Here is a 10,282-nt window from a genome sequence, read left to right on the forward strand (position 1 = left end):
ATCTCAAAAAAAAAAAAAAAAAAAAGAATTGACAGAAAAATATGTCAACCTAGAATTGTACACCCAGTAGAAGTATCTTTAGAGTTGACAGAGCTAACGCCAGGAGACCTGAACCACAAAAAAATGTTAATGAAAGTCCTTCGGGCCAACGGAAAATGACACTAGATGGAAATTTAGATCTATGCAAGAGAATGAAGGGCACGGAAATGAACAATATGTGGGTAAATAAAAAAGGATTTTTCTATTTTTTTATTTAAAAAATAGGTCTTTGTTTTGTTTTGTTTTGTTTTGTTGAGACAGGGTCTCCCTCTGTCACCCAGGAGGGGGTGCAGTTACATGATTCCAGCTCACTGCAGCCTCAAATCTCCAGGCTCAAGCAATCCCCCCAGTTTAGCCTCCTAAGTAGCTAGGACTACAGGTGCATGTCACCACACCTAGCTAACTTTTTTTTATTTTTTGTAGAGATGGGATAGCACTTTGTTGCCCAGGCTGGTCTTGAACTCCTGGCCTCAAGCCATCCTCCCACCTAGGCCTCCCAAAAGTCTGGGATTACAGGCATGAGCCACCATGCCCAGCTTAAAAAATATTTTTTAAATCAAAATGTAAGAATGTATTTGGGGCTTATGATATATGTAGAGATAAAACTGATGACAATAATTGTTCAAAAGCCTAGAAGGGAGACATGGAAGCTAAGGTTTTCATGCATGAATTGTTGTAATATCACTTAAAAATACACTCCGACATGTTAAAGATGTATACAATAAATGCTAAAGTAAGCACTAAAATAGCACAAACAAGAGTTATAGCTAATAAGCCAATAAAGGAAATAAAATCAAAATAACATTTTGGCAGTTTATTTAAAAATTTAAATGTACACCTATTATATGACCCACTCATTCCACTCTTATTCATCCAAGAGCAATTAAAGCACATGTGTGTTCAAAGACTTACACATGAATGTAAAAGCTGAAATGACAAAACTTCTAGAAGAAAACATAGTAGAAATTTTTATAACTGTGGGTTACACCAAGACTTCTTAGGCAAAACACCAAAAAGATGATCCTAAGGGAAAATATTTAAAAACTGGATCTCATCATTTTTTTTAAACATTTGCTTTTCTAGAGAAACTCTTAAGAGACTGGAAAGACCAGCCACTGCTAGGGGGAACTATTTGCAAAGCATATATCTGACAAAGGACTTTTATCTAGAGTATTTTAAAAAATAAAAAATCCTCAATAATTATAAGAAACCAACTAACCAACTCATTAAAAAAAACGGACAAAACATTCAGAGAGACACTTTACCAAAGAAGATGGCAAGTAAACACATGAATAGATGCTCACATTACTGGTCTTTTGGGAAATTCTAATTAAAACCATAATGAGGGCTGGGTCCGGTGGCTTGCGCCTATAATTCCAGCACTTTGGGAGGCCGAGGCGGGCAGATCATGAGGTCAGGAGTTCAAGATCAGCCTGGCCAACATGGTGAAACCCTGTCTGTATTAAAAATACAAAAATTAGCCGGACGTGGTGGCTTGTGATTCCAGCTACTCGGGAGGCTGAGACAGGAGAATTGCTGGAACCCAGAAGGCAGAGGTTGCAGTGAATCGAGATCTTGTCACTGCACTCCAGCCTGGGCGACAGAGTGAGACTCCATCTCAAAATAAATAAATAAAATAAAATAAAATAAAACCATAATGAGTGAACTGGGCATGGTGGCTCATGCTGTAATCCCAGCTACTTGGGAGGCTGAGGCAGGAGGATTTCTTGAGGCCAGGAATTCAAGACCAGCCTGGGCAATATAGTGAGACCCCATCTCTAAAAAAAAAAAAAAATTTAAACCATAATGAGATACTTATGAACACCCATTAGAATGGCTAAACTTGAAACTACTGACCACACCAAGCATTGGCAAGGATATGGAGGAACTGATATCCTCATACCCAGGTAGTTGGAATGTCAAGGGTACAACTATTTGGAAAACCATTTGACAGTTTCATAAAAAATTAAATATACACAAACCGTATGATTTTGCTATTCTACTTTTATATATTAACCCAAGTTTTAAAAAAAACTTATATACATACAGAGACTTGTACACAAATGTTCACTGCAGCTTTATTTGTAATCGTTCCAAACAGGAAAGAACACAAATGTTCATCATCAGATGAATGGATTAAAAAAATATTGGCGGCCGGGCGCGGTGGCTCAAGCCTGTAATCCCAGCACTTTGGGAGGCCGAGACGGGCGGATCACGAGGTCAGGAGATCGAGACCATCCTGGCTAACACGGTGAAACCCCGTCTCTACTAAAAATACAAAAAACTAGCCGGGCGAGGTGGCGGGCGCCTGTAGTCCCAGCTACTCGGGAGGCTGAGGCAGGAGAATGGCGTAAACCTGGGAGGCGGAGCTTGCAGTGAGCTGAGATCCTGCCACTGTTCTCCAGCCTGGGCGACAGAGCGAGACTCCGTCTCAAAAAAAAAAAAAAAAATAAAGGGGGGAGGATTGCTTGGGCCCAGGAGTTCAAAACCAGCCTGGGCTATAGTGAGACCCCCATCTCTATGAAAAACAAACAAACAAAAAAATATATTGGCTAGGCGCAGTGGCTCAAGCCTGTAATTCAGCATTTTGGGAGGCCAAGATGGGTGGATCACTTGAGGTCAGGAGTTTGAGACTAGCCTGGCCGACATAGTAAAACTCCATCTTCACTAAAAATATGAAAATTAGCCGGGCACGGCAGTGTATGCCTGTAATCCTAGCTACTCAGGAGACTGAGACAGGAGAATCACTTGAACCTAAGAGGTGGAGCTTGCAGTAAGCCGAGATCACGCCACTGCACTCCAGTCTGGGCAACACAGCAAGACTCCATCTAAAAATAAATAAATAAATAAAAATAAAAAATAAACAAAAAATGGTATCTCTTTAGAATGGAATACTACTTAGCAATAAAAGGAACAAACTATTGACACACATAACAACGTAAATGAATATCAAAATAGTTATGCTGAGTGAAAGAGGCCAGAAAAAAACAAAAGCATGCATATTGTGTGACTCCACTGATAATAAATCTATTGCAACACAAGCCAATTTATAATAACAGAAAGCTGATTAATGGGTGCCCAGGATTGAGGGTGGGGAGGGAAGTCTCACTCTGTTGCCCAGGCTGGAGTACAGTGGTGTCATCTCAGCTCACTGCAGCCTCCACCCCCTGGGCTCAAGCAATTCTCCTGCCTCAGCCTCCCAAGTAGCTGGGTTTACAGACGCCTGCCACCATGCCTGGCTAATTTTTGTATTTTTAGTAGAGATGTGGTTTTGCCATGTGGGCCAGGCTGGTCTCGAACTCCTGACCTCAGGTGATCTGCCCGCCTTGGCCTCCCAAAGTGCTGGGATTACAGGCATGAGCCACTGCACCCGGCCCCAACCCTGAATTTTAGAATTGCCTATCACCAGTATTTCAATAGACACTTTTTCAGTTTCAAGGGTATCTGTTTTGTTGAGAAGGCAGGGATTGTGACTTTAGCTGTTTGTTTATTTATTTATTTATTTATTTATTTATTTTTGAGATGGAGTCTCAATCTGGCAACCAGGCTAGAATGCAGTGGCATGATCTCGGCTCACTGCAACCTCTGCCTCCCAGGTTCAAGCGATTCTCCTGCCTCAGCCTCCCAAGTAGCTAGGATTACAGACATGCGACAGCACACTCAGCTGATCTTTGTATTTTTAGTAGAGACAGGGTTTCACCGTGTTGGCCAGGCTGGTCTCGAACTGCTGACCTCAGGTGATCCTCCCGCCTTGGCCTCTCAAAGTGCTGGGATTACAGGTGTGAGCCACCACGGCTGACTTTAGCTGTTTAAACAGGTAACTTCCAATAACGCTGAGTTTTCCTCAGAATTTTTTTACTTCAATCAGTGCAAAGACTTGTAGCTCTAGAAAGAATAATTTTTATCCCTCTCTCCTCATCCCCTCTCTGCATCTAGTGATCTAATCAATTACAAACACTGTAGTCTGTTTTTAAAAAATAGAGTTTGGGATTGAAGATTATGGATCTAAATGTTGAATATAAAAAGAAAATAATGCAAAAGAAGAAGAATTTTAAGTACATAAGATGATCATTTTAGCTGAAGTATAAGTGCTTCAGAGATAAATAAGGAAAAGGTGTATTTAAAAGTTCAGTAAGTGCTTGAAGTAGTAGAGTAGTTGAATCATGCTACATTAATGAAGATTGCAAAATATATCAATTCAACAATAAAATAGTTATTTTGCTCTCAAATACTTAAAACTTTATAATGACCAGCACGCAGGGAGCTTGGAAGTCGTCACTCTGTCCTAACAAGTACAGAGCTCCACACACTGAAACATCTAACAGTCTTCTTACATTTATCAGAGAAGTAAGGTCATAGGGCAAATTCCTGCCCCCCAGAATTGGAGACACAGACAGGTGGATATAGAGACCCACAACTTTTGGGCGTAGAAACCTCCCCAGGAACCAGCTCTGGGGTAGGAAAACCTGAACTGTAACTGAAGAATTGCTGAGTTGCCAGCAACTCTCTGAGCAATAAAAACTTCAGGCTCCCTTACCACACTTTTGTATTCACCTTAGAAGTTCCCCCAGGTTCACACAGTGACTACTGGAGAAAAATCCCCTTGAGCTTGCAGAAGAGGGAGGCGAAAGAACCATTTTGAAATATACCAGAGCATTCTATTCTTCTTAGCAAGGCCTGATCTTATGGGAAACTACTTCATGAGAGCCTAACTGACCAGGAAGAAGGAAAATACCCAACTCCAGCCCACTCTAACCATCAGATCCCACCTAAAGGAGGGTGGGTGGGACTGAGAAACACTTGTGAAGTTCACAATTCAGAGTCATAGGCTGACAAAAAGACTGAGATGTAATCATAGGACTAGGGAAAGCTCCCCTCCCCCGACACCTTAACACCACATGGCTGAAGACCTGTGAATATCAGTTCCTTTTACCCCGTATATCACGTCCAGCCGGTTAAGAAAAAATCATAAGACACACTAAAAGGCAAAAAAATTACAGGTTTTGTTTTTTAATGGAGTCGCGCTCTGTCATGAGGCTGGAGTGCATTGGCACGATCTCGGCTCACTGTAACCTCTGCCTCCTGGGTTCAAGCCATTCTCCTGCCTCAGACTCCCGACTAGCTGAGACTACAGGCGCCCGCCACCACGCCCAGCTAATTTTTGTATTTTTAGTAGAGACGGGGTTTTACCATGTTGGCCAGGATGGTCTCGATTTCTTGACTTCGTGATCTGCCCACCTTGGCCTCCCAAAGTACTGGGATTACAGGCTCAGCCAAAAAAATACAGTTCGAAGAGACAGGGCAAGCATCAGAATCAGACTCATATATATACGGCAGGAATGTTGGAATTATCAGACTGGGAATTTAAAATAACTATTACTAATTTGTTAAGAGCTGGGCTGGGCGTGGTGGCTCACACCTGTAATCCCAGCACTTTGGGAGGCCGAGACGGGCAGATAGCTTGAGGTCAGGAGTTTGAGACCAGCCTGGCCAACATGGCAAAAACCCATCTCTACTAAAAATAGTAAAATTAGCCAGGTGTGGTGGCAGCACCTGTAATCCCAACTACTCAGGAGGCTGAGGCAGGAGAATGGCGCAAACCCCGGAGGCGGAGGTTGCAGTGAACCGAGATCATGCCACTGTTCTCCAGCCTGGGCGACAGAGCAAGACTCTGTCTCTAAATAAATAAATAAATAAACAAAATATATAACATACATATATATATATGTATGTTAAGGGCTGTAATGGACACAGTAGGTAGCATGAAAGAACAAATGGGCAATGTAAACAGAGAGACAGAAATTCTAAGAAAAAAAATCAAAAAAGAAATGCTAGAGATAAAAATACTGTAACAGAAATGAAGGAATGTTTTTCATAGACTCATTGGTAGACTGGACATGGCTGAGGAAGAAAATCTCCTCTGAGCTTGAGGATATGTCAATAGAAACTTCCAAGATGGAAATGCAAAGAGAAAAGAGATTGAAAAAAACTGGAATGAATATCTAAGAACTGTAAGACAACTACTAAAGGTTTAACATACACATAATGAGAATATCAGAAGGAAAAGAGAGGAAGGAACAGAAAACCTATTTGAACAATGACTGTGTATTTCCCCCCATATTAATAATGTCAGACACCAAACCACATATCCAGGAAGCTCAGAATATGCAAAGCAGGATAAATGCCAAAAGATTACATGTAGGCATATCACGTTCAAACTGTAGGAAATCAAATATAAAGAAAAAAGTTTGAAAGAAGACAGAGAGAAAAAAACACCTTATTTATAGAGGACCAAAAGTAAGAATTACACCCAACTTCTCTTCAGAAATGTAAGCAAGATGAAAGTGAAGTGAAATTTTTTTAAGTGTTGTTGAGAGAGAGGAAAAAAGTCACCAATCTGAAATTCTATATCCTGCAAAATTATCCTGCACAAATGATGGAGAGATAAAAAGCTTCTCGGATAAACAGAAATTGAGAGAATGTCTTGCCTGTAGTCATGCTTGGAAGAAATGTTAAAAGAAGTTCTTTAAAGTAAAAGAAAATGACATAAGTCAGAAACTCAGATTACAAGAAGAAAGGAAGATCTTTAGAAAAAAGTGAAAGTAGGCTGGGCGTGGTGGCTCACGCCTGTAATCCCAGCACTTTGGAAGGCCACGGCAGGTGGATCACCTTTGGTGAGGAGTTCAAGACCAGCCTGACCAACATGGTGAAACCCCGTCTCTACTAAAAATACAAAAATTAGTTGGGCATGGTGGTGTACGCCTGTAATCCTAGCTCCTTAGGAGGCTGAGGCAGGAGAATCGCTCGAACCTCAGAAGCAGAGATTGCAGTGAGCCAATATTGTACCATTGCACTCCAGCCTGGGTAAGAGAGTGAGACTCTGTCTCAAAAAAAAAAGAAAGTAAAACAAAAACATTCTTTTTTTTTCCTTAGAGACAGGGGCTCAATCTGTTACCCAGGCTGGAGTGCAGTGGCACAGTCATATCTCATGGTAGCCCTGACCTCCTGGACTCAAACAATCCTACTGCTTCAGCCTCCCAAGTAGCTGGGACTACAGGCATGCAACACCAATCTTGGCTAATTTTAAATTTCTTTTGTAGAAACAGGGTCTTGCAATGTTGCCCAGGCTGGTTATTTTTCTTTTTTTCTTTTCTTTTTTTTTTTTTTGAGACCGAGTCTTACTCCGTTGCCCAGGCTAGAATGCAGTGGCGTGATCTCAGCTCATTTCAACCTCCACCTCCTGGGTTCAAGTGATTCTCATGCCTCAGCTTCCTGAGTAGCTGGGATTACAGGCATGAGCCACCACACCTGGCTAATATTTGTATTTTTAGTAGAGATGGGGTTTCACCATGTTGGCCAGGATGGTCTTGAACTCCTGACCTCAGGTGATTCGCCCACCTCGGCCTCCCAAAGTGCTGGGATTACAGGCGTGAGCCACCGCGCCTGGCCTGGTTATTTTTCTTATTATTAATTTAACTAACAATAACAATTTGTTCAAAATAATAACAACAACAATGTACTCAATTATGTATGCTTACATACATACATATTTACGTATGCTTATGTATCTGTGAAATGAATTACAATAATGATATAAGAAATAGGAGGGAAGAATTAGGATTATTTTGTTATTATAGGTACCTGCACTGCCTGTGTAATGGTATAATGCTACTTGAAAGTGGATTTGTATTAGCTGTAAATGTATATTGCAAACTGTAGGACAGCAACTAAAGAAAAAGAAAGTTTAAAAATAGTAGTATAACTGATATACTAAGAAAGGAGAGAAAATGGAATTATATGAAATACTTCATTAAAATCACAAAAAGCAGAAAAACTGTAGAAGACAAAAATAGGAACAAAGAATAAAGACAATGAATAGAAAACAGTAACAAATATGGTAGATACTCAATTATATCAATAATCACTCTAAACATCAATGATCTAAGTAAACCAATTAAAAGAGATTGTCAGAGTTCAGAGTAGATCAAAAAAAGGCCCAACTATATGTTGTTCACAAGAGACCCACTTTAAATATAAAGGCACATGGACATTAAATGTAAAAATTAGAGAGATACATACCATGATAACATTAATCAAAAGAAAGTGAAAATAGCTATATTAATATTGAAAGAGCAGACTTCAGAGCAAGGAAGTTATCAGAGCTAAAGAGGGGGCATTATATAATAATAAAGGGGTCAATTATTCAAGAAGACGTAACAATCCTTAATGTGTATGCACCTAACAACGAAGCATCAAAATGTACAAGGCAAAAACAGAAGTGCAAGAACTAAATGAATCTACTATTATGGTTGGAAATAGCTTGAGCCCAGGAGTTCGAAACAAGCCTGGGCAACATGGTGAGGCTTTGTCTCTACTAAAAATAAAAAAATTAGCTGGGTGTGGTGATGCATACCTGTAGTTACTTGGGAGGCTGAGGTGGGGAAGATCACTTGAGCCCAGGAGGTTCATGTCACTGCACTCCAGCCTGGGAAACAGAGCAAGACCCTGTCTCAAAGAAGGAAGGAAGGAAGAGAGGGAGGGAGGGAGGGAGAGAGGGAACAGATCTAGCAGGCAGAAAATGAGTAGGAACAGAACATAGTGGAATTCAATAGCACCATCAGTCAACTTGATATTACTGATGTCTATTGACTATTTCGTCTAACAACAGTACAACACACACTCTTTCCAAGCTCACATGAACATTCATCAAGATAGACAACAGACTTAGTCATAAACACACTACAACAAATTTAAAAGAATAGAAACTACACAATATCTGCTCTTAGACCACAGTGGAATTAAACTAGAAATCAATAATAAAAAGATATCTGGAAAATCTCAAAATATTATACTTGTAGATCAAACAACACACTTCTGAATAACACATGGGTCAAGGAAGAAATTGCAAGATAAATTTTAAAAATACTTTGAACTAAATGAAAATGAAACTACAACTTATCAAAATTTGTGGGATTCAGCAAAAGCAGTACTTAGAGGGAAATTTATAGTTTGAATGTATATATTAGAAAATAAGTAAGATTTTAAATCAATAGTCTATGTTTCCACTTTAGGAAAACAGAAAAAGGAGATCAAATCAAATCCAAAGAAAGGAGAGGAAAACAAATTATAAAAATTAGAGCCCAAGACAATAAAATTGGAAACAGAAAATCAATAAAGAAAAACCAACAAAACCAAAAGCTGTCTCTTTAAAAAGATCAGTAAAATCAACAAGCTTCTAGAAAAGCTAACCTAGAAAAAGAAAGAAGACACAAATCATTAATATCAGAAATGTAAGAAGGGGCTGCGCATGGTGGCTCATGCCTGTAATCCCAGCACTTTGGGAGGCCAAGGCAGGTGATTTATTTGAGGTCAGGAGTTCAAGACCAGCCTGGCCAGCATGGTGAAACCCCATCTCCACTAAAAATACAAAAAAATTAGCTGGATATGGTGGCAGGCGCCTGTAATCCCAGCTACTTGGGAGGCTGAGGCAGGAGAATCGCTTGAACCTGGGAGGCAGAGCTTAGAGTGAGCTGAGATTGTGCCACTGCACTCCAATCTGGGTGACAAGAGCAAAACTTCGTCTCAAAGAAAAACATCTAAAAAAACCTACAGCCAACATCCATGAATAGTGAGAATCTAGAAGTTTTCTGATATGATCAGTAACAAGTCAAGGATGTCTTCTCTTGCCACTCCTTTTCAACATCATACTGGAAGTCTGAGCTAAGGCAATAAGACAAAAAAAAAAAAAAGGAAATAAAATATATTGATTGGGAAGGAAGAATTATCACTGTCTTTGCAGATAGCATGATTGTCTATGTAGAAAATCTGAAATATTCAATGACAACAACAAAAAGCTCCTGAAACTAATAAATAACTACAGCAAGGTTGCAGAATCCAACATTAATATACAAAACCAAATCACTTTTTCATATGCCAGCAATGAAAAGGTAGAATTTGAAATTAAAAACACAGTACCATTTATATTAGCACCTCTAAAAATGCAATACTTAGATATAAATCTAACAAAATATGTACAAGATCTATGTTTCATGGGGGGTACCTATGCAAACCTACCTCTAAAGTCCAAGGAAGCTGAGAGGCTGAAGAAAGAGGCTGACAAAGTTGGATTGAAACTGCCTTTGCAAAATTATGACTGAGACAGCTAAAGAGATCTAACTTAACCGACTCTATCTTGCTTCTAACCTCCAAGCTGTCCTTATTTATTCCTGGGTGTACGCTGAAC

This window comes from Mandrillus leucophaeus, unplaced genomic scaffold (genome assembly GCF_000951045.1).
Source record: "Mandrillus leucophaeus isolate KB7577 unplaced genomic scaffold, Mleu.le_1.0 Scaffold165, whole genome shotgun sequence".
Taxonomy (NCBI): Eukaryota; Metazoa; Chordata; class Mammalia; order Primates; family Cercopithecidae; genus Mandrillus; species Mandrillus leucophaeus.